At 44.7% G+C, this 24,390-nt stretch overlaps 5 non-coding genes across 5 annotated transcripts; all 5 read right to left on the bottom strand.

Annotated features, from left to right (window-relative positions):
* Positions 1-2,658: 2,658 nt before the first annotated feature.
* Positions 2,659-2,730, bottom strand: TRNAE-UUC (transfer RNA glutamic acid (anticodon UUC)). Its single transcript has one exon. It is a non-coding gene; the product is annotated as a tRNA-Glu (tRNA).
* Positions 2,731-8,585: 5,855 nt separating this feature from the next.
* On the bottom strand, positions 8,586-8,657 carry TRNAE-UUC (transfer RNA glutamic acid (anticodon UUC)). The gene has a single exon. It is a non-coding gene; the product is annotated as a tRNA-Glu (tRNA).
* Positions 8,658-11,555: 2,898 nt separating this feature from the next.
* Positions 11,556-11,627, bottom strand: TRNAE-UUC (transfer RNA glutamic acid (anticodon UUC)). The gene has a single exon. It is a non-coding gene; the product is annotated as a tRNA-Glu (tRNA).
* Positions 11,628-14,522: 2,895 nt separating this feature from the next.
* On the bottom strand, positions 14,523-14,594 carry TRNAE-UUC (transfer RNA glutamic acid (anticodon UUC)). Its single transcript has one exon. It is a non-coding gene; the product is annotated as a tRNA-Glu (tRNA).
* An 8,808-nt stretch (positions 14,595-23,402) lies between these two features.
* On the bottom strand, positions 23,403-23,474 carry TRNAE-UUC (transfer RNA glutamic acid (anticodon UUC)). The gene has a single exon. It is a non-coding gene; the product is annotated as a tRNA-Glu (tRNA).
* Positions 23,475-24,390: the final 916 nt, after the last annotated feature.

The raw sequence follows: 24,390 nt of genomic DNA on the forward strand, positions 1-24,390 counted from the left end.
GAGGACAGCAGCAGTCCCTGCATTGACTATTACTAACCCCTCCCCTTGAGCCATACAAAGCCACGCCCCTCCCCCAGGACACCCCTTGACTCCTGGGTTTCCTCACCAGACTGATGGCCCCACAGACCCCTCTCCAGTTATCTTCCAGCTGCTCCTTGACGACACTCCCCTGCACCTGTCACAGGCTCCAGGCTGCCCTCCTGGGGCTCGAGTTATACTCCTTCTCTATCTACTAACAGCACCGACTCCAGTCCTGACACTGGATTGGTTCACACAGAGAAGAAGCAGCTCAGAAGTAGTCTGGGTTGTTCCCAGGTACCTGCATCTTCACAGAGTGACCGCCAGGGGGCAGCACAGCCAAAGCACTCACAGCCCACAAGCCTACCAATCATCAATTGGATGTCAGCAGCCTTGTCAGAGGCACAGAGACTAGTAATTCCACAGTATTTTGGGACAGCAGAGGAAGAAGCAAGTGCTGAGCTGAAGTGGTCACTGCTGTTTTGTCACAACACCAGACATATGTTCTTAAAAGCATGTAAGCGCACATTCTTAGGCATTCTCGGTCGTCTTCTCCCTTTCTGACATTATACCAATTGTATACACCCGAATGGAGAAAAGTTAAAATATAAGGTACTAGGAATATGCGCCAAAGGTAGGCAAATTAAACATTTCAAGTACAAATATTACCATATTTATTGATGTAAAATGTAAACAAGTTAGACAGAAAATATGTATGTGTGTTTACAAAGGATGTCTAAAGTGTATGCTGTGAGGTCAGGTTGCAGTTCACTACTTGCACTTGCGTCTTTCACAAGTGTGAGTACCCAGTTACACTAATGTCTGCTCTGACTTGTTATTCTGAGATTCATGTGCTAAAGGGGGGCTTCCACCCTAGTTTGAGGGACCAGAGTACAAATGCCCCAGGGCACAGGAAGTACACAATCCTCATTGATACAACTGTGGCCCAGTAACTTCTGACTGCCCTTTGACCCCACAGACTGGCACATATATGTCATCAGACTATAGCACCATGGTACATATGCACACATGTGCATGTACACGTCAGCCAGTTTTTTATTCATTTATGTGCTAATACTGTTCAGCATCAGGATGTGATGTCGAAGAAGAAAGGTGGAGAGCGCCGAAGTCTCTGGTATTTCAAGACAAAACTAGAGACCTTTTCACACTCATATACTGCTCCAGGCAGATCTTCCACTGCAAATGCAAGTTATATGAGTCCAGCTGAAAACTGTTTATTTTTGGGTACTTGCTTTAGTCAAAGGTTACTATTTGCAACTCACAAAAAAAAAGCAAAGGGCAATTTCATACATTAACACTTTGGTAAAGTCGTGCTTTCACACCGTACATTTCCGTAAGTATCTCTCTCCTTGTAAGTTATCCGGTGTGAAGGCCGCACGGAGTCAGGTCCACACTGTGCATCTTACTGTTGTGTAGCCAGAGTAGAGAGGTGTCCACACAGACACAGGACGTAGACAACACCTGTGTGTAGCATCACGTGCCCCCAGCAACGCCTATAGAATAATGTATAGATGCACCCAAGCCGCAGAAACCACGAGGGGAATGAAAACAGGAAGAGACGGGTTATGTCAGAGATACAAATGGTTTCCTGCTCAAGACCTGCAATAAATTAAAACAAAAGTATTATTACAAACATTCCAGGTCCTTCCGATATTGGAACTCAGATTGCTGGATTCAGAGTCCAGAGTGCTAATCATTACATGATGGAACCAACGTCCACGATCCTCAACCCTAGGAGTCCTGAAGCAGTGTCAGTCGCCACCTACTGTCTATCGCTTGAATTCGTTCACACTGTAAATCAAACATGACAAGTACAACAGCACAACTAAAATGTGTATTTCACAAGTAATAACATAAAAACAGAAATATACTTTTGCTGATGCAGAAACAAAGAAAACGTCTCGTCTGATGCTTCGAAATCTCCATTTAGCATTGCCCCTTAACTAACCACCAAGAGTCTTTGCACGCCTGGGAACCTTTGTAAAAGACTCAGTGGGCCACCGTGAATACAGAAGATCTTCACCCCTGTATTTCTTACAAAGAAGCAGAGTTTTATTCCAGGTACAGGAGGCATCTCTGGTGTCTGATACTACCTGTAGTGTTCAGCCTACCCTCTCTGAGAGAGCAGCAGTGAGGGTACAAAGCACACTGGTTGCAAAATGTGGACACTGCAAACAGCAGCTGCAATATCACAGATTATATAAAACACATAAAGTGCTCAAGTCTTATACTAGAAACAACACAGCAGGGGAATCATGTCATAAAACAAATGATGAACCCACAGTATGGACGGGGCAGGTAATAAAATGCGAATTTCCCATGGTGGGACCACAGTCAATTGCTGCCTTCTTCTCTGTGTCCCGGTCTCATTATATAATCTGTACTTTTTGTTGTGCAATAAAAGAAAAACAAGGAATAACCCTTCATAGTATTAATGTACAGGTCAAGGGCTGGGAAGAGAGGGCAGTAGATTTGGGGGTCGGTGTAAACCTCTGATGGCATTAGATGGATCAGAAGACAAAGCAAGTGACATTTATTAAGACTTTAGGTGCATTTAGGTTTATAGAAAAAAACTGAGAAAGATTAAAATGTCTGAGTAGTGGGAAAAAAAATATGGATTTCCCATACCGGGAGTCGAACCCGGGCCACGTGGGTGAAAACCAGGAATCCTAACCGCTAGACCATATGGGAACTGTGACCTCTTCATACAGCTCAGTGTATGTGAGGTGTCTCCCAAGGTCACACTGCATTCCGTACACTGAGAGTTATATTGTTCTTCTCAGTAGTACACAATCAATTGGGGTAACAGACACCTCACTTCTGACAAAAGAGAAGGAATGACCAGAAGTCATCATTTCTGTCACAACCTGTCAGGTCTCATTATTTACAACCTTAGAACTTCTACACATACACAGAGCCCAGGACACGGAGGACAGCAGCAGTCCCTGCATTGACTATTACTAACCCCTCCCCTTGAGCCAGACAAAGCCACGCCCCTCCCCCAGGACACCCCTTGACTCCTGGGTTTCCTCACCAGACTGATGGCCCCACAGACCCCTCTCCAGTTATCTTCCAGCTGCTTCCTTGACGACACTCCCCTGCACCTGTCACAGGCTCCAGGCTGCCCTCCTGGGGCTCGAGTTATACTCCTTCTCTATCTACTAACAGCACCAACTCCAGTCCTGACACTGGATTGGTACACACAGAGAAGAAGCAGCTCAGAAGTAGTCTGGGTTGTTCCCAGGTACCTGCATCTTCACAGAGTGACCGCCAGGGGGCAGCACAGCCAAAGCACTCACAGCCCACAAGCCTACCAATCATCAATTGGATGTCAGCAGCCTTGTCAGAGGCACAGAGACTAGTAATTCCACAGTATTTTGGGACAGCAGAGGAAGAAGCAAGTGCTGAGCTGAAGTGGTCACTGCTGTTTTGTCACAACACCAGACATATGTTCTTAAAAGCGTGTAAGCGCACATTCTTAGGCATTCTGGGTCGTCTTCTCCCTTTCTGACATTATACCAATTGTATACACCCGAATGGAGAAAAGTTAAAATATAAGGTACTAGGAATATGCGCCAAAGGTAGGCAAATTAAACATTTCAAGTACAAATATTACCATATTTATTGATGTAAAATGTAAACAAGTTAGACTGAAAATATGTGTGTGTGTTTACAAAGGATGTCTAAAGTGTATGCTGTGAGGTCAGGTTGCAGTTCACTACTTGCACTTGCGCCTTTCACAAGTGTGAGTACCCAGTTACACTAATGTCTGCTCTGACTTGTTATTCTGAGAGTCATGTGCTAAAGGGGGGCTTCCACCCTAGTTTGAGGGACCAGAGTACGAATGCCCCAGGGCACAGGAAGTACACAGTCCTCATTGATACAACTGTGGCCCAGTAACTTCTGACTGCCCTTTGACCCCACAGATTGGCACATATATGTCATCAGACTATAGCACCGTGGTACATATGCACACATGTGCATGTACACGTCAGCCAGATTTTTATTCATTTATGTGCTAATACTGTTCAGCATCAGGATGTGATGTCGAAGGAGAAAGGTGGAGAGCGCCGAAGTCTCTGGTATTTCAAGACAAAACTAGAGACCTTTTCACACTCATATACTGCTCCAGGCAGATCTTCCACTGCAAATGCAAGTTATATGAGTCCAGCTGAAAACTGTTTATTTTTGGGTACTTGCTTTAGTAAAAGGTTACCATTTGCAACTCACAAAAAAAAAGCAAAGGGCAATTTCATACATTAACTCTTTGGTAAAGTCGTGCTTTCACATTGTACATTTCCGTAAGTTTCTCTCTCCTTGTAAGTTATCAGGTGTGAAGGCCGCGTGGAGTCGGGTCCGCACTGTGCATCTTACTGTTGTGTAGCCAGAGTAGAGAGGTGTCCACACAGACACAGGACGTAGACAACACCTGTGTGTAGCATCACGTGCCACCAGCAACGCCTATAGAATAATGTATAGATGCCCCAAAACCGCAGAAACCACGAGGGGAATGAAAACAGGAAGAGACGGGTTATGTCAGAGATACAAATGGTTTCCTGCTCAAGACCTGCAATAAATTAAAACAAAAGTATTATTACAATCATTCCAGGTCCTACCGATATTGGAACTCAGATTGTTGGATTCAGAGTCCAGAGTGCTAATCATTACACGATGGAACCAACGTCCACGATAATCAACCCTAGGAGTCCTGAAGCAGTGTCAGTCGCCACCTACTGTCTATCGCTTGAATTCGTTCACACTGTAAATCAAACATGACAAGTCCAACAGCACAACTAAAATGTGTATTTCACAAGTAATAACATAAAAACAGAAATTTACTTTTGCTGATGCAGAAACAAAGAAAACGTCTCGTCTGATGCTTCGAAATCTCCATTTAGCATGGCCCCTTAACTAACCACCAAGAGTCTTTGCACGGCTGGGAACCTTTGTAAAAGACTCAGTGGGTCACTGTGAATGCAGCAGATCTTCACCCCTGTATTTCTTACAAAGAAGCAGAGTTTTATTCCAGGTACAGGAGGCATCTCTGGTGTCTGATACTACCGGTAGTGTTCAGCCTACCCTCTCTGAGAGAGCAGCAGTGAGGGTACAAAGCACACTGGTTGCAAAATGTGGACACTGCAAACAGCAGCTGCAATATCACAGATGATATAAAACACATAAAGTGCTCAAGTGTTATACTAGAAACAACGCAGCAGGGGAATCATGTCATAAGACAAATGATGAACCCACAGTATGGACGGGGCAGGTAATAAAATGCAAATTTCCCATGGTGGGACCACAGTCAATTGCTGCCTTCTTCTCTGTGCCCCGGTCTCATTATATAATCTGTACTTTTTGTTGTGCAATAAAAGAAAAACAAGGAATAACCCTTCATAGTATTAATGTACAGGTCAAGGGCTGGGAAGAGAGGGCAGTAGATTTGGGGGTCGGTGTAAACCTCTGACGGCATTAGATGGAAGCAGAAGACAAAGCAAGTGACATTTATTAAGACTTTAGGTGCATTTAGGTTTATAGAAAAAAACTGAGAAAGATTAAAATGTCTGAGTAGTGGAAAAAAAAAATGGATTTCCCATACCGGGAGTCGAACCCGGGCGAAAACCAGGAATCCTAACCGGTAGACCATATGGGAACTGTGACCTCTTCATACAGCTCAGTGTATGTGAGGTGTCTCCCAAGGTCACACTGCATTCCGTACACTGAGAGTTATATTGTTCTTCTCAGTAGTACACAATCAATTGGGGTAACAGACACCTCACTTCTGACAAAAGAGAAGGAATGACCAGAAGTCATCATTTCTGTCACAACCTGTCAGGTCTCATTATTTACAACCTTAGAACTTCTACACATACACAGAGCCCAGGACACGGAGGACAGCAGCAGTCCCTGCATTGACTATTACTAATCCCTCCCCTTGAGCCAGACAAAGCCACGCCCCTCCCCCAGGACACCCCTTGACTCCTGGGTTTCCTCACCAGACTGATGGCCCCACAGACCCCTCTCCAGTTATCTTCCAGCTGCTTCCTTGACGACACTCCCCTGCACCTGTCACAGGCTCCAGGCTGCCCTCCTGGGGCTCGAGTTATACTCCTTCTCTATCTACTAACAGCACGGACTCCAGTCCTGACACTGGATTGGTTCACACAGAGAAGAAGCAGCTCAGAAGTAGTCTGGGTTGTTCCCAGGTACCTGCATCTTCACAGAGTGACCGCCAGGGGGCAGCACAGCCAAAGCACTCACAGCCCACAAGCCTACGAATCATCAATTGGATGTCAGCAGCCTTGTCAGAGGCGCAGAGACTAGTAATTCCACAGTATTTTGGGACAGCAGAGGAAGAAGCAAGTGCTGAGCTGAAGTGGTCACTGCTGTTTTGTCACAACACCAGACATATGTTCTTAAAAGCATGTAAGCGCACATTCTTAGGCATTCTCGGTCGTCTTCTCCCTTTCTGACATTATACCAATTGTATACACCCGAATGGAGAAAAGTTAAAATATAAGGTACTAGGAATATGCGCCAAAGGTAGGCAAATTAAACATTTCAAGTACAAATATTACCATATTTATTGATGTAAAATGTAAACAAGTTAGACTGAAAATATGTGTGTGTGTTTACAAAGGATGTCTAAAGTGTATGCTGTGAGGTCAGGTTGCAGTTCACTACTTGCACTTGCGCCTTTCACAAGTGTGAGTACCCAGTTACACTAATGTCTGCTCTGACTTGTTATTCTGAGAGTCATGTTCTAAAGGGGGGCTTCCACCCTAGTTTGAGGGACCAGAGTACGAATGCCCCAGGGCACAGGAAGTACACAGTCCTCATTGATACAACTGTGGCCCAGTAACTTCTGACTGCCCTTTGACCCCACAGACTGGCACATATATGTCATCAGACTATAGCACCGTGGTACATATGCACACATGTGCATGTACACGTCAGCCAGTTTTTTATTCATTTATGTGCTAATACTGTTCAACATCAGGATGTGATGTCGAAGGAGAAAGGTGGAGAGCGCCGAAGTCTCTGGTATTTCAAGACAAAACTAGAGACCTTTTCACACTCATATACTGCTTTAGGCAGATCTTCCACTGCAAATGCAAGTTATATGAGTCCAGCTGAAAACTGTTTATTTTTGGGTACTTGCTTTAGTCAAAGGTTACCATTTGCAACTCACAAAAAAAAAGCAAAGGGCAATTTCACGCATTAACACTTTGGTAAAGTCGTGCTTTCACACCGTACATTTCTGTAAGTATCTCTCTCCTTGTAAGTTATCCGGTGTGAAGGCCGCATGGAGTCAGGTCCACACTGTGCATCTTACTGTTGTGTAGCCAGAGTAGAGAGGTGTCCACACAGACACAGGACGTAGACAACACCTGTGTGTAGCATCACGTGCCCCCAGCAACGCCTATAAAATAATGTATAGATGCCCCCAAGCCGCAGAAACCACGAGGGGAATGAAAACAGGAAGAGACGGGTTATGTCAGAGATACAAATGGTTTCCTGCACAAGACCTGCAATAAATTAAAACAAAAGTATTATTACAAACATTCCAGGTCCTTCCGATATTGGAACTCAGATTGCTGGATTCAGAGTCCAGAGTGCTAATCATTACACAATGGAACCAACGTCCACGATCCTCAACCCTAGGAGTCCTGAAGCAGTGTCAGTCGCCACCTACTGTCTATCGCTTGAATTCGTTCACACTGTAAATCAAACATGACAAGTACAACAGCACAACTAAAATGTGTATTTCACAAGTAATAACATAAAAACAGAAATATACTTATGCTGATGCAGAAACAAAGAAAACGTCTCGTCTGATGCCTCGAAATCTCCATTTAGCATTGCCCCTTAACTAACCACCAAGAGTCTTTGCACGGCTGGGAACCTTTGTAAAAGACTCAGTGGGTCACTGTGAATGCAGCAGATCTTCACCCCTGTATTTCTTACAAAGAGGCAGAGTTTTATTCCAGGTACAGGAGACATCTCTGGTGTCTGATACTACCGGTAGTGTTCAGCCTACCCTCTCTGAGAGAGCAGCAGTGAGGGTACAAAGCACACTGGTTGCAAAATGTGGACACTGCAAACAGCAGCTGCAATATCACAGATGATATAAAACACATAAAGTGCTCAAGTCCTATACTAGAAACAACACAGCAGGGGAATCATGTCATAAAACAAATGATGAACCCACAGTATGGACGGGGCAGGTAATAAAATGCGAATTTCCCATGGTGGGACCACAGTCAATTGCTGCCTTCTTCTCTGTGCCCCGGTCTCATTATATAATCTGTACTTTTTGTTGTGCAATAAAAGAAAAACAAGGAATAACCCTTCATAGTATTAATGTACAGGTCAAGGGCTGGGAAGAGAGGGCAGTAGATTTGGGGGTCGGTGTAAACCTCTGATGGCATTAGATGGATCAGAAGACAAAGCAAGTGACATTTATTAAGACTTTAGGTGCATTTAGGTTTATAGAAAAAAACTGAGAAAGATTAAAATGTCTGAGTAGTGGAAAAAAAAATATGGATTTCCCATACCGGGAGTCGAACCCGGGCCACCTGGGTGAAAACCAGGAATCCTAACCGCTAGACCATATGGAAACTGTGACCTCTTCATACAGCTCAGTGTATGTGAGGTGTCTCCCAAGGGCACACTGCATTCCGTACACTGAGAGTTATATTGTTCTTCTCAGTAGTACACAATCAATTGGGGTAACAGACACCTCACTTCTGACAAAAGAGAAGGAATGACCAGAAGTCATCATTTCTGTCACAACCTGTCAGGTCTCATTGTTTACAACCTTAGAACTTCTACACATACACAGAGCCCAGGACACGGAGGACAGCAGCAGTCCCTGCATTGACTATTACTAACCCCTCCCCTTGAGCCAGACAAAGCCACGCCCCTCCCCCAGGACACCCCTTGACTCCTGGGTTTCCTCACCAGACTGATGGCCCCACAGACCCCTCTCCAGTTATCTTCCAGCTGCTTCCTTGACGACACTCCCCTGCACCTGTCACAGGCTCCAGGCTGCCCTCCTAGGGCTCGAGTTATACTCCTTCTCTATCTACTAACAGCACCGACTCCAGTCCTGACACTGGATTGGTTCACACAGAGAAGAAGCAGCTCAGAAGTAGTCTGGGTTGTTCCCAGGTACCTGCATCTTCACAGAGTGACCGCCAGGGGGCAGCACAGCCAAAGCACTCACAGCCCACAAGCCTACGAATCATCAATTGGATGTCAGCAGCCTTGTCAGAGGCGCAGAGACTAGTAATTCCACAGTATTTTGGGACAGCAGAGGAAGAAGCAAGTGCTGAGCTGAAGTGGTCACTGCTGTTTTGTCACAACACCAGACATATGTTCTTAAAAGCATGTAAGCGCACATTCTTAGGCATTCTCGGTCGTCTTCTCCCTTTCTGACATTATACCAATTGTATACACCCGAATGGAGAAAAGTTAAAATATAAGGTACTAGGAATATGCGCCAAAGGTAGGCAAATTAAACATTTCAAGTACAAATATTACCATATTTATTGATGTAAAATGTAAACAAGTTAGACTGAAAATATGTGTGTGTGTTTACAAAGGATGTCTAAAGTGTATGCTGTGAGGTCAGGTTGCAGTTCACTACTTGCACTTGTGCCTTTCACAAGTGTGAGTACCCAGTTACACTAATGTCTGCTCTGACTTGTTATTCTGAGAGTCATGTGCTAAAGGGGGGCTTCCACCCTAGTTTGAGGGACCAGAGTACAAATGCCCCAGGGCACTGGAAGTACACAGTCCTCATTGATACAACTGTGGCCCAGTAACTTCTGACTGCCCTTTGACCCCACAGACTGGCACATATATGTCATCAGACTATAGCACCGTGGTACATATGCACACATGTGCATGTACACGTCAGCCAGTTTTTTATTCATTTATGTGCTAATACTGTTCAGCATCAGGATGTGATGTCGAAGGAGAAAGGTGGAGAGCGCCGAAGTCTCTGGTATTTCAAGACAAAACTAGAGACCTTTTCACACTCATATACTGCTCCAGGCAGATCTTCCACTGCAAATGCAAGTTGTATGAGTCCAGCTGAAAACTGTTTATTTTTGGGTACTTGCTTTAGTCAAAGGTTACCATTTGCAACTCACAAAAAAAAAGCAAAGGGCAATTTCATTCATTAACACTTTGGTAAAGTCGTGCTTTCACACTGTACATTTCCGTAAGTTTCTCTCTCCTTGTAAGTTATCAGGTGTGAAGGCCGCGTGGAGTCAGGTCCACACTGTGCATCTTACTGTTGTGTAGCCAGAGTAGAGAGGTGTCCACACAGACACAGGACGCAGACAACACCTGTGTGTAGCATCACGTGCCCCCAGCAGCGCCTATAGAATAATGTATAGATGCCCCAAAAACCGCAGAAACCACGAGGGGAATGAAAACAGGAAGAGACGGGTTATGTCAGAGATACAAATGGTTTCCTGCTCAAGACCTGCAATAAATTAAAACAAAAGTATTATTACAAACATTCCAGGTCTTACCGATATTGGAACTCAGATTGCTGGATTCAGAGTCCAGAGTGCTAATCATTACACGATGGAACCAACGTCCACGATCCTCAACCCTAGGAGTCCTGAAGCAGTGTCAGTCGCCACCTACTGTCTATCGCTTGAATTCGTTCACACTGTAAATCAAACATGACAAGTCCCACAGCACAACTAAAATGTGTATTTCACAAGTAATAACATAAAAAGAGAAATTTACTTTTGCTGATGCAGAAACAAAGAAAACGTCTCGTCTGATGCTTCGAAATCTCCATTTAGCATGGCCCCTTAACTAACCACCAAGAGTCTTTGCACGGCTGGGAACCTTTGTAAAAGACTCAGTGGGTCACTGTGAATGCAGCAGATCTTCACCCCTGTATTTCTTACAAAGAAGCAGAGTTTTATTCCAGGTACAGGAGGCATCTCTGGTGTCTGATACTACCGGTAGTGTTCAGCCTACCCTCTCTGAGAGAGCAGCAGTGAGGGTACAAAGCACACTGGTTGCAAAATGTGGACACTGCAAACAGCAGCTGCAATATCACAGATGATATAAAACACATAAAGTGCTCAAGTCTTATACTAGAAACAACACAGCAGGGGAATCATGTCATGAAACAAATGATGAACCCACAGTATGGACGGGGCAGGTAATAAAATGCGAATTTCCCATGGTGGGACCACAGTCAATTGCTGTCTTCTTCTCTGTGCCCCGGTCTCATTATATAATCTGTACTGTTTGTTGTGCAATAAAAGAAAAACAAGGAATAACCCTTCATAGTATTAATGTACAGGTCAAGGGCTGGGGAGAGAGGGCAGTAGATTTGGGGGTCGGTGTAAACCTCTGACGGCATTAGATGAAGGCAGAAGACAAAGCAAGTGACATTTATTAAGACTTTAGGTGCATTTAGGTTTATAGAAAAAAACTGAGAAAGATGAAAATGTCTGAGTAGTGAAAAAAAAAAAATGGATTTCCTATACCGGGAGTCAATCCCGGGCCGCCTGGATGAAAACCAGGAATCCTAACCACTAGACCATATGGGAACTGTGACCTCTTTATACAGCTTAGTGTATGTGAGGTGTCTCCCAAGGTCACACTGCATTCCGTACACTGAGAGTTGTATTGTTCTTCTCAGTAGTACACAATCAATTGGGGTAACAGACACCTCACTTCTGACAAAAGAGAAGGAATGACCAGAAGTCATCATTTCTGTCACAACCTGTCATGTCTCATTATTTACAACCTTAGAACTTCTACACATACACAGAGCCCAGGACACGGAGGACAGCAGCAGTCCCTGCATTGACTATTACTAACCCCTCCCCTTGAGCCAGACAAAGCCACGCCCCTCCCCCAGGACACCCCTTGACTCCTGGGTTTCCTCACCAGACTGATGGCCCCACAGACCCCTCTCCAGTTATCTTCCAGCTGCTTCCTTGACGACACTCCCCTGCACCTGTCACAGGCTCCAGGCTGCCCTCCTGGGGCTCGAGTTATACTCCTTCTCTATCTACTAACAGCACCGACTCCAGTCCTGACACTGGATTGGTTCACACAGAGAAGAAGCAGCTCAGAAGTAGTCTGGGTTGTTCCCAGGTACCTGCATCTTCACAGAGTGACCTCCAGGGGGCAGCAGAGCCAAAGCACTCACAGCCCACAAGCCTACGAATCATCAATTGGATGTCAGCAGCCTTGTCAGAGGCGCAGAGACTAGTAATTCCACAGTATTTTGGGACAGCAGAGGAAGAAGCAAGTGCTGAGCTGAAGTGGTCACCGCTGTTTTGTCACAACACCAGACATATGTTCTTAAAAACATGTAAGCGCACATTCTTAGGCATTCTTGGTCGTCTTCTCCCTTTCTGACATTATACCAATTGTATACACCCGAATGGAGAAAAGTTAAAATATAAGGTACTAGGAATATGCGCCAAAGGTAGGCAAATTAAACATTTCAAGTACAAATATTACCATATTTATTGATGTAAAATGTAAACGAGTTAGACTGAAAATATGTGTGTGTGTTTACAAAGGATTTCTAAAGTGTATGCTGTGAGGTCAGGTTGCAGTTCACTACTTGCACTTGCGCCTTTCACAAGTGTGAGTACCCAGTTACACTAATGTCTGCTCTGACTTGTTATTCTGAGAGTCATGTGCTAAAGGGGGGCTTCAACCCTAGTTTGAGGGACCAGAGTACGAATGCCCCAGGGCACAGGAAGTACACAGTCCTCATTGATACAACTGTGGCCCAGTAACTTCGGCCTGCCCTTTGACCCCACAGACTGGCACATATATGTCATCAGACTATAGCACCGTGGTACATATGCACACATGTGCATGTACACGTCAGCCAGTTTTTTATTCATTTATGTGCTAATACTGTTCAACATCAGGATGTGATGTCGAAGGAGAAAGGTGGAGAGCGCCGAAGTCTCTGGTATTTCAAGACAAAACTAGAGACCTTTTCACACTCATATACTGCTCCAGGCAGATCTTCCACTGCAAATGCAAGTTATATGAGTCCAGCTGAAAACTGTTTATTTTTGGGTACTTGCTTTAGTCAAAGGTTACCATTTGCAACTCACAAAAAAAAAGCAAAGGGCAATTTCATACATTAACACTTTGGTAAAGTCGTGCTTTCACACTGTACATTTCCGTAAGTTTCTCTCTCCTTGTAAGTTATCAGGTGTGAAGGCCGCGTGGAGTCAGGTCCACACAGTGCATCTTACTGTTGTGTAGCCAGAGTAGAGAGGTGTCCACACAGACACAGGACGTAGACAACACCTGTGTGTAGCATCACGTGCACCCAGCAATGCCTATAGAATAATGTATAGATGCCCCCAACCCGCAGAAACCACGAGGGGAATGAAAACAGGAAGAGACGGGTTATGTCAGAGATACAAATGGTTTCCTGCTCAAGACCTGCAATAAATTAAAACAAAAGTATTATTACAAACATTCCAGGTCCTACCGATATTGGAACTCAGATTGCTGGATTCAGAGTCCAGAGTGCTAATCATTACACGATGGAACCAACGTCCACGATCCTCAACCCTAGGAGTCCTGAAGCAGTGTCAGTCGCCACCTACTGTCTATCGCGTGAATTCGTTCACACTGTAAATCAAACATGACAAGTCCAACAGCACAACTAAAATGTGTATTTCACAAGTAATAACATAAAAACAGAAATATACTTTTGCTGATGCAGAAACAAAGAAAACGTCTCCTCTGATGCTTCGAAATCTCCATTTAGCATGGCCCCTTAACTAACCACCAAGAGTCTTTGCACGGCTGGGAACCTTTGTAAAAGACTCAGTGGGTCACTGTGAATGCAGCAGATCTTCACCCCTGTATTTCTTACAAAGAAGCAGAGTTTTATTCCAGGTACAGGAGGCATCTCTGGTGTCTGATACTACCGGTAGTGTTCAGCCTACCCTCTCTGAGAGAGCAGCAGTGAGGGTACAAAGCACACTGGTTGCAAAATGTTGACACTGCAAACAGCAGCTGCAATATCACAGATGATATAAAACACATAAAGTGCTCAAGTCTTATACAGGAAACAACGCAGCAGGGGAATCATGTCATAAAACAAATGATGAACCCACAGTATGGACGGGGCAGGTAATAAAATGCGAATTTCCCATGGTGGGACCACAGTCAATTGCTGCCTTCTTCTCTGTGCCCCGGTCTCATTATATGATCTGTACTTTTTGTTGTGCAATAAAAGAAAAACAAGGAATAACCCTTCATAGTATTAATGTACAGGTCAAGGGCTGGGGAGAGAGGGCAGTAGATTTGGGGGTCGGTGTAAACCTCTGACGGCATTAGATGGAAGCAGAAGACAAAGCAAGTGACATTTATTAAGACTTTAGGTGCATTTAGGTTTATAGAAAAAAACTGAGAAAGATTAAAATGTCTGAGTAGTGAAAAAAAAAATGGATTTCCCATGCCGGAAGTCGAACCCGGGCCACCTGGGTGAAAACCAGGAATCCTAACCGCTAGACCATATGGGAACTGTGACCTTTTCATACAGCTCAGTGTATGTGAGGTGTCTCCCAAGGTCACACTGCATTCCGTACACTGAGAGTTATATTGTTCTTCTCAGTAGTACACAATCAATTGGGGTAACAGACACCTCACTTCTGACAAAAGAGAAGGAATAACCAAAAGTCATCATTTCTGCCACAACCTGTCAGGTCTCATTATTTACAACCTTAGAACTTCTACACATACACAGAGCCCAGGACACGGAGGACAGCAGCAGTCCCTGCATTGACTATTACTAACCCCTCCCCTTGAGCCAGACAAAGCCACGCCCCTCCCCCAGGACACCCCTTGACTCCTGGGTTTCCTCACCAGACTGATGGCCCCACAGACCCCTCTCCAGTTATCTTCCAGCTGCTTCCCTGACGACACTCCCCTGCACCTGTCACAGGCTCCAGGCTGCCCTCCTGGGGCTCGAGTTATACTCCTTCTCTATCTACTAACAGCACCGACTCCAGTCCTGACACTGGATTGGTTCACACAGAGAAGAAGCAGCTCAGAAGTAGTCTGGGTTGTTCCCAGGTACCTGCATCTTCACAGAGTGACCGCCAGGGGGCAGCACAGCCAAAGCACTCACAGCCCACAAGCCTACGAATAATCAATTGGATGTCAGCAGCCTTGTCAGAGGCGCAGATACTAGTAATTCCACAGTATTTTGGGACAGCAGAGGAAGAAGCAAGTGCTGAGCTGAAGTGGTCACTGCTGTTTTGTCACAACACCAGACATATGTTCTTAAAAGCATGTAAGCGCACATTCTTAGGCATTCTCGGTCGTCTTCTCCCTTTCTGACATTGTACCAATTGTATACATCCGAATGGAGAAAAGTTAAAATATAAGGTACTAGGAATATGCGCCAAAGGTAGGCAAATTAAACATTTCAAGTACAAATATTACCATATTTATTGATGTAAAATGTAAACGAGTTAGACTGAAAATATGTGTGTGTGTTTACAAAGGATGTCTAAAGTGTATGCTGTGAGGTCAGGTTGCAGTTCACTACTTGTACTTGCGCCTTTCACAAGTGTGAGTACCCAGTTACACTAATGTCTGCTCTGACTTGTTATTCTGAGAGTCATGTGCTAAAGGGGGGCTTCCACCCTAGTTTGAGGGACCAGAGTACGAATGCCCCAGGGCACAGGAAGTACACAGTCCTCATTGATACAACTGTGGCCCAGTAACTTCTGACTGCCCTTTGATCCCACAGACTGGCACATATATGTCATCAGACTATAGCACCGTGGTACATATGCACACATGTGCATGTACACGTCAGCCAGTTTTTTATTCATTTATGTGCTAATACTGTTCAGCATCAGGATGTGATGTCGAAGGAGAAAGGTGGAGAGCGCCGAAGTCTCTGGTATTTCAAGACAAAACTAGAGACCTTTTCACACTCATATACTGCTCCAGGCAGATCTTCCACTGCAAATGCAAGTTATATGAGTCCAGCTGAAAACTGTTTATTTTTGGGTACTTGCTTTAGTCAAAGTTACCATTTGCAACTCACAAAAAAAAAGCAAAGGGCAATTTCATACATTAACACTTTGGTAAAGTCGTGCTTTCACACTGTACATTTCCGTAAGTTTCTCTCTCCTTGTAAGTTATCAGGTGTGAAGGCCGCGTGGAGTCAGGTCCACACTGTTCATCTTACTGTTGTGTAGCCAGAGTAGAGAGGTGTCCACACAGACACAGGACGCAGACAACACCTGTGTGTAGCATCACGTGCCCCCAGCAGCGCCTATAGAATAATGTATAGATGCCCCAAAAAACGCAGAAACCACGAGGGGAATGAAAACAGGAAGAGACGGGTTATGTCAGAGATACAAATGGTTTCCTGCTCAAGACCTGCAATAAATTAAAACAAAAGTATTATTACAAACATTCCAGGTCCTACCGATATTGGAACTCAGATTGCTGGATTCAGAGTCCCGAGTGCTAATCATTACACGATGGAACCAACGTCCGCGATCCTCAACCCTAGGAGTCCTGAAGCAGTGTCAGTCGCCACCTACTGTCTATCGCTTGAATTCGTTCACACTGTAAATCAAACATGACAAGTCCAACAGCACAACTAAAATGTGTATTTCACAAGTAATAACATAAAAACAGAAATATACTTTTGCTGATGCAGAAACAAAGAAAACGTCTCGGCTGATGCTTCAAAATCTCCATTTAGCATGGCCCCTTAACTAACCACCAAGAGTATTTGCACGGCTGGGAACCTTTGTAAAAGACTCAGTGGGTCACTGTGAATGCAGCAGATCTTCACCCCTGTATTTCTTACAAAGAAGCAGAGTTTTATTCCAGGTACAGGAGGCATCTCTGGTGTCTGATACTACCGGTAGTGTTCAGCCTACCCTCTCTGAGAGAGCAGCAGTGAGGGTACAAAGCACACTGGTTGCAAAATGTGGACACTGCAAACAGCAGCTGCAATATCACAGATGATATAAAACACACAAAGTGCTCAAGTCTTATACTAGAAACAACACAGCAGGGGAATCATGTCATAAAACAAATGATGAACCCACAGTATGGACGGGGCAGGTAATAAAATGCTAATTTCCCATGGTGGGACCACAGTCAATTGCTGCCTTCTTTTCTCCGTGCCCTGGTCTCATTATATAATCTGTACTTTTTGTTGTGCAATAAAAGAAAAACAAGGAATAACCCTTCATAGTATTAATGTACAGGTCAAGGGCTGGGGAGAGAGGGCAGTAGATTTGGGGGTCGGTGTAAACCTCTGACGGCATTAGATAGAAGCAGAAGACAAAGCAAGTGACATTTATTAAGACTTTAGGTGCATTTAGGTTTATAGAAAAAACTGAGAAAGATTAAAATGTCTGAGTAGTGAAAAAAAAAATGGATTTCCCATACCGGGAGTCGAACCAAACCAGGAATCCTAACCGCTAGACCATATGGGAACTGTGTCCTCTTCATACAGCTCAGTGTATGTGAGGTGTCTCCCAAGGTCACACTGCATTCCGTACACTGAGAGTTATATTGTTCTTCTCAGTAGTACACAATCAATTGGGGTAACAGACACCTCACTTCTGACAAAAGAGAAGGAATGACCAGAAGTCATCATTTCTGCCACAACCTGTCAGGTCTCATTATTTACAACCTTAGAACTTCTACACATACACAGAGCCCAGGACACGAAAGATAGCAGCAGTCCCTGCATTGACTATTACTAACCCCTCCCCTTGAGCCAGACAAAGCCACGCCCCTCCCCCAGGACACCCCTTGACTCCTGGGTTTCCTCACCAGACTGATGGCCCCACAGACCCCTCTCCAGTTATCTTCCAGCTGCTTCCTTGACGACACTCCCCTGCACCTGTCACAGGCTCCAGGCTGCCCTCCTGGGGCTCGAGTTATACTCCTTCTCTATCTACTAACAGCACCGACTCCAGTCCTGACACTGGATTGGTTCACACAGAGAAGAAGCAGCTCAGAAGTAGTCTGGGTTGTTCCCAGGTACCTGCATCTTCACAGAGTGACCGCCAGGGGGCAGCACAGCCAAAGCACTCACAGCCCACAAGCCTACGAATCATCAATTGGATGTCAGCAGCCTTGTCAGAGGCGCAGATACTAGTAATTCCGCAGTATTTTGGGACAGCAGAGGAAGAAGCAAGTGCTGAGCTGAAGTGGTCACTGCTGTTTTGTCACAACACCAGACATATGTTCATAAAAGCATGTAAGCGCACATTCTTAGGCATTCTCGGTCGTCTTCTCCCTTTCTGACATTATACCAATTGTATACACCCGAATGGAGAAAAGTTAAAATATAAGGTACTAGGAATATGCGCCAAAGGTAGGCAAATTAAACATTTCAAGTACAAATATTACCATATTTATTGATGTAAAATGTAAACAAGTTAGACTGAAAATATGTGTGTGTGTTTACAAAGGAAGTCTAAAGTGTATGCTGTGAGGTCAGGTTGCAGTTCACTACTTGCACTTGCGCCTTTCACAAGTGTGAGTACCCAGTTACACTAATGTCTGCTCTGACTTGTTATTCTGAGAGTCATGTGCTAAAGGGGGGCTTCCACCCTAGTTTGAGGGACCAGAGTACGAATGCCCCAGGGCACAGGAAGTGCACAGTCCTCATTGATACAACTGTGGCCCAGTAACTTCTGACTGCCCTTTGACCCCACAGACTGGCACATATATGTCATCAGACTATAGCACCGTGGTACATATGCACACATGTGCATGTACACGTCAGCCAGTTTTTTATTCATTTATGTGCTAATACTGTTCAGCATCAGGATGTGATGTCGAAGGAGAAAGGTGGAGAGCGCCGAAGTCTCTGGTATTTCAAGACAAAACTAGAGACCTTTTCACACTCATATACTGCTCCAGGCAGATCTTCCACTGCAAATGCAAGTTATATGAGTCCAGCTGAAAACTGTTTATTTTTGGGTACTTGCTTTAGTCAAAGGTTACCATTTGCAACTCACAAAAAAAAAGCAAAGGGCAATTTCATACATTAACACTTTGGTAAAGTCGTTCTTTCACACCGTACATTTCCGTAAGTTTCTCTCTCCTTGTAAGTTATCCGGTGTGAAGGCCGCGTGGAGTCAGGTCCACACTGTGCATCTTACTGTTGTGTAGCCAGAGTAGAGAGGTGTCCACACAGACACAGAACGTAGACAACACCTGTGTGTAGCATCACGTGCCCCCAGCAACGCCTATAGAATAATGTATAGATGCCCCCAAGCCGCAGAAACCACGAGGGGAATGAAAACAGGAAGAGACGGGTTATGTCAGAGATACAAATGGTTTCCTGCTCAAGACCTGCAATAAATTAAAACAAAAGTATTATTACAAACATTCCAGGTCCTACCGATATTGGAACTCAGATTGCTGGATTCAGAGTCCAGAGTGCTAATCATTACACGATGGAACCAACGTCCACGATCCTCAACCCTAGGAGTCCTGAAGCAGTGTCAGTCGCCACCTACTGTCTATCGCTTGAATTCGTTCACACTGTAAATCAAACATGACAAGTCCAACAGCACAACTAAAATGTGTATTTCACAAGTAATAACATAAAAACAGAAATATACTTTTGCTGATGCAGAAACAAAGAAAACGTCTCGTCTGATGCTTCGAAATCTCCATTTAGCATGGCCCCTTAACTAACCACCAAGAGTCTTTGCACGGCTGGGAACCTTTGTAAAAGACTCAGTGGGTCACTGTGAATGCAGCAGATCTTCACCCCTGTATTTCTTACAAAGAAGCAGAGTTGTATTCCAGGTACAGGAGGCATCTCTGGTGTCTGATACTACCTGTAGTGTTCAGCCTACCCTCTCTGAGAGAGCAGCAGTGAGGGTACAAAGCACACTGGTTGCAAAATGTGGAGACTGCAAACAGCAGCTGCAATATCACAGATGATATAAAACACATAAAGTGCTCAAGTCTTATACTAGAAACAACACAGCAGGGGAATCATGTCATAAAACAAATGATGAACCCACAGTATGGACGGGGCAGGTAATAAAATGCTAATTTCCCATGGTGGGACCACAGTCAATTGCTGCCTTCTTCTCTGTGCCCCGGTCTCATTATATAATCTGTACTTTTTGTTGTGCAATAAAAGAAAAACAAGGAATAACCCTTCATAGTATTAATGTACAGGTCAAGGGCTGGGGAGAGAGGGCAGTAGATTTGGGGGTCGGTGTAAACCTCTGACGGCATTAGATGGAAGCAGAAGACAAAGCAAGTGACATTTATTAAGACTTTAGGTGCCTTTAGGTTTATAGAAAAAAACTGAGAAAGATTAAAATGTCTGAGTAGTGAAAAAAAAAAAATGGATTTCCCATACCGGGAGTCGACCCGGGCCACCTGGGTGAAAACCAGGAATCCTAACCGCTAGACCAGATGGGAACTGTGAACTTATCATACAGCTCAGTGTAGGTGAGGTGTCTCCCAAGGTCACACTGCATTCCGTACACTGAGAGTTATATTGTTCTTCTCAGTAGTACACAATCAATTGGGGTAACAGACACCTCACTTCTGACAAAAGAGAAGGAATGACCAGAAGTCATCATTTCTGCCACAACCTGTCAGGTCTCATTATTTACAACCTTAGAACTTCTACACATACACAGAGCCCAGGACACGAAGGATAGCAGCAGTCCCTGCATTGACTATTACTAACCCCTCCCCTTGAGCCAGACAAAGCCACGCCCCTCCCCCAGGACACCCCTTGACTCCTGGGTTTCCTCACCAGACTGATGGCCCCACAGACCCCTCTCCAGTTATCTTCCAGCTGCTTCCTTGACGACACTCCCCTGCACCTGTCACAGGCTGCCCTCCTGGGGCTCGAGTTATACTCCTTCTCTATCTACTAACAGCACCGACTCCAGTCCTGACACTGGATTGGTTCACACAGAGAAGAAGCAGCTCAGAAGTAGTCTGGGTTGTTCCCAGGTACCTGCATCTTCACAGAGTGACCGCCAGGGGGCAGCACAGCCAAAGCACTCACAGCCCACAAGCCTACGAATCATCAATTGGATGTCAGCAGCCTTGTCAGAGGCGCAGATACTAGTAATTCCGCAGTATTTTGGGACAGCAGAGGAAGAAGCAAGTGCTGAGCTGAAGTGGTCACTGCTGTTTTGTCACAACACCAGACATATGTTCATAAAAGCATGAAAGCGCACATTCTTAGGCATTCTCGGTCGTCTTCTCCCTTTCTGACATTATACCAATTGTATACACCCGAATGGAGAAAAGTTAAAATATAAGGTACTAGGAATATGCGCCAAAGGTAGGCAAATTAAACATTTCAAGTACAAATATTACCATATTTATTGATGTAAAATGTAAACAAGTTAGACTGAAAATATGTGTGTGTGTTTACAAAGGAAGTCTAAAGTGTATGCTGTGAGGTCAGGTTGCAGTTCACTACTTGCACTTGCGCCTTTCACAAGTGTGAGTACCCAGTTACACTAATGTCTGCTCTGACTTGTTATTCTGAGAGTCATGTGCTAAAGGGGGGCTTCCACCCTAGTTTGAGGGACCAGAGTACGAATGCCCCAGGGCACAGGAAGTGCACAGTCCTCATTGATACAACTGTGGCCCAGTAACTTCTGACTGCCCTTTGACCCCACAGACTGGCACATATATGTCATCAGACTATAGCACCGTGGTACATATGCACACATGTGCATGTACACGTCAGCCAGTTTTTTATTCATTTATGTGCTAATACTGTTCAGCATCAGGATGTGATGTCGAAGGAGAAAGGTGGAGAGCGCCGAAGTCTCTGGTATTTCAAGACAAAACTAGAGACCTTTTCACACTCATATACTGCTCCAGGCAGATCTTCCACTGCAAATGCAAGTTATATGAGTCCAGCTGAAAACTGTTTATTTTTGGGTACTTGCTTTAGTCAAAGGTTACCATTTGCAACTCACAAAAAAAAAGCAAAGGGCAATTTCATACATTAACACTTTGGTAAAGTCGTTCTTTCACACGGTACATTTCAGTAAGTTTCTCTCTCCTTGTAAGTTATCCGGTGTGAAGGCCGCGTGGAGTCAGGTCCACACTGTGCATCTTACTGTTGTGTAGCCAGAGTAGAGAGGTGTCCACACAGACACAGAACGTAGGCAACACCTGTGTGTAGCATCACGTGCCCCCAACAACGCCTATAGAATAATGTATAGATGCCCCCAAGCCGCAGAAACCACGAGGGGAATGAAAACAGGAAGAGACGGGTTAAGTCAGAGATACAAATGGTTTCCTGCTCAAGACCTGCAATAAATTAAAACAAAAGTATTATTACAAACATTCCAGGTCCTACCGATATTGGAACTCAGATTGCTGGATTCAGAGTCCAGAGTGCTAATCATTACACGATGGAACCAACGTCCACGATCCTCAACCCTAGGAGTCCTGAAGCAGTGTCAGTCGCCACCTACTGTCTATCGCTTGAATTCGTTCATACTGTAAATCAAACATGACAAGTCCAACAGCACAACTAAAATGTGTATTTCACAAGTAATAACATAAAAACAGAAATATACTTTTGGTGATGCAGAAACAAAGAAAACGTCTCGTCTGATGCTTCGAAATCTCCATTTAGCATGGCCCCTTAACTAACCACCAAGAGTCTTTGCACGGCTGGGAACCTTTGTAAAAGACTCAGTGGTTCACTGTGAATGCAGCAGATCTTCACCCCTGTATTTCTTACAAAGAAGCAGAGTTTTATTCCAGGTACAGGAGGCATCTCTGGTGTCTGATACTACCGGTAGTGTTCAGCCTACCCTCTCTGAGAGAGCAGCAGTGAGGGTACAAAGCACACTGGTTGCAAAATGTGGACACTGCAAACAGCAGCTGCAATATCACAGATGATATAAAACACATAAAGTGCTCAAGTCTTATACTAGAAACAACACAGCAGGGGAATCATGTCATAAAACAAATGATGAACCCACAGTATGGACAGGGCAGGTAATAAAATGCGAATTTCCCATGGTGGGACCACAGTCAATTGCTGCCTTCTTCTCTGTGCCCCGGTCTCATTATATAATCTGTACTTTTTGTTGTGCAATAAAAGAAAAACAAGGAATAACCCTTCATAGTATTAATGTACAGGTCAAGGGCTGGGGAGAGAGGGCAGTAGATTTGGGGGTCGGTGTAAACCTCTGACGGCATTAGATGGAAGCAGAAGACAAAGCAAGTGACATTTATTAAGACTTTAGGTGCATTTAGGTTTATAGAAAAAAACTGAGAAAGATTAAAATGTCTGAGTAGTGGAAAAAAAAATGGATTTTCCATACCGGGAGTCGAACCCGGGCCACCTGGGTGAAAACCAGGAATCCTAACCGCTAGACCATATGGGACTGTGTCCTTTTCATACAGCTCGGTGTATGTGAGGTGTCTCCCAAGGTCACACTGCATTCCGTACACAGAGAGTTATATTGTGCTTCTCAGTAGTACACAATCAATTGGGGTAACAGACACCTCACTTCTGACAAAAGAGAAGGAATGACCAGAAGTCATCATTTCTGGCACAACCTGTCAGGTCTCATTATTTACAACCTTAGAACTTCTACACATACACAGAGCCCAGGACACGGAGGACAGCAGCAGTCCCTGCATTGACTATTACTAACCCCTCCCCTTGAGCCAGACAAAGCCACGCCCCTGCCCCAGGGCACCCCTTGACTCCTGGGTTTCCTCACCAGACTGATGGCCCCACAGACCCCTCTCCAGTTATCTTCCAGCTGCTTCCTTGACGACACTCCCCTGCACCTGTCACAGGCTCCAGGCTGCCCTCCTGGGGCTCGAGTTATACTCCTTCTCTATCTACTAACAGCACCGACTCCAGTCCTGACACTGGATTGGTTCACACAGAGAAGAAGCAGCTCAGAAGTAGTCTGGGTTGTTCCCAGGTACCTGCATCTTCACAGAGTGACCGCCAGGGGGCAGCACAGCCAAAGCACTCACAGCCCACAAGCCTACGAATAATCAATTGGATGTCAGCAGCCTTGTCAGAGGCGCAGATACTAGTAATTCCACAGTATTTTGGGACAGCAGAGGAAGAAGCAAGTGCTGAGCTGATGTGGTCACTGCTGTTTTGTCACAACACCAGACATATGTTCTTAAAAGCATGTAAGCGCACATTCTTAGGCATTCTCGGTCGTCTTCTCCCTTTCTGACATTATATCAATTGTATACATCCGAATGGAGAAAAGTTAAAATATAAGGTACTAGGAATATGCGCCAAAGGTAGGCAAATTAAACATTTCAAGTACA

This window comes from Pleurodeles waltl, unplaced genomic scaffold (assembly GCF_031143425.1).
Source record: "Pleurodeles waltl isolate 20211129_DDA unplaced genomic scaffold, aPleWal1.hap1.20221129 scaffold_39, whole genome shotgun sequence".
Classification (NCBI taxonomy): domain Eukaryota; kingdom Metazoa; phylum Chordata; class Amphibia; order Caudata; family Salamandridae; genus Pleurodeles; species Pleurodeles waltl.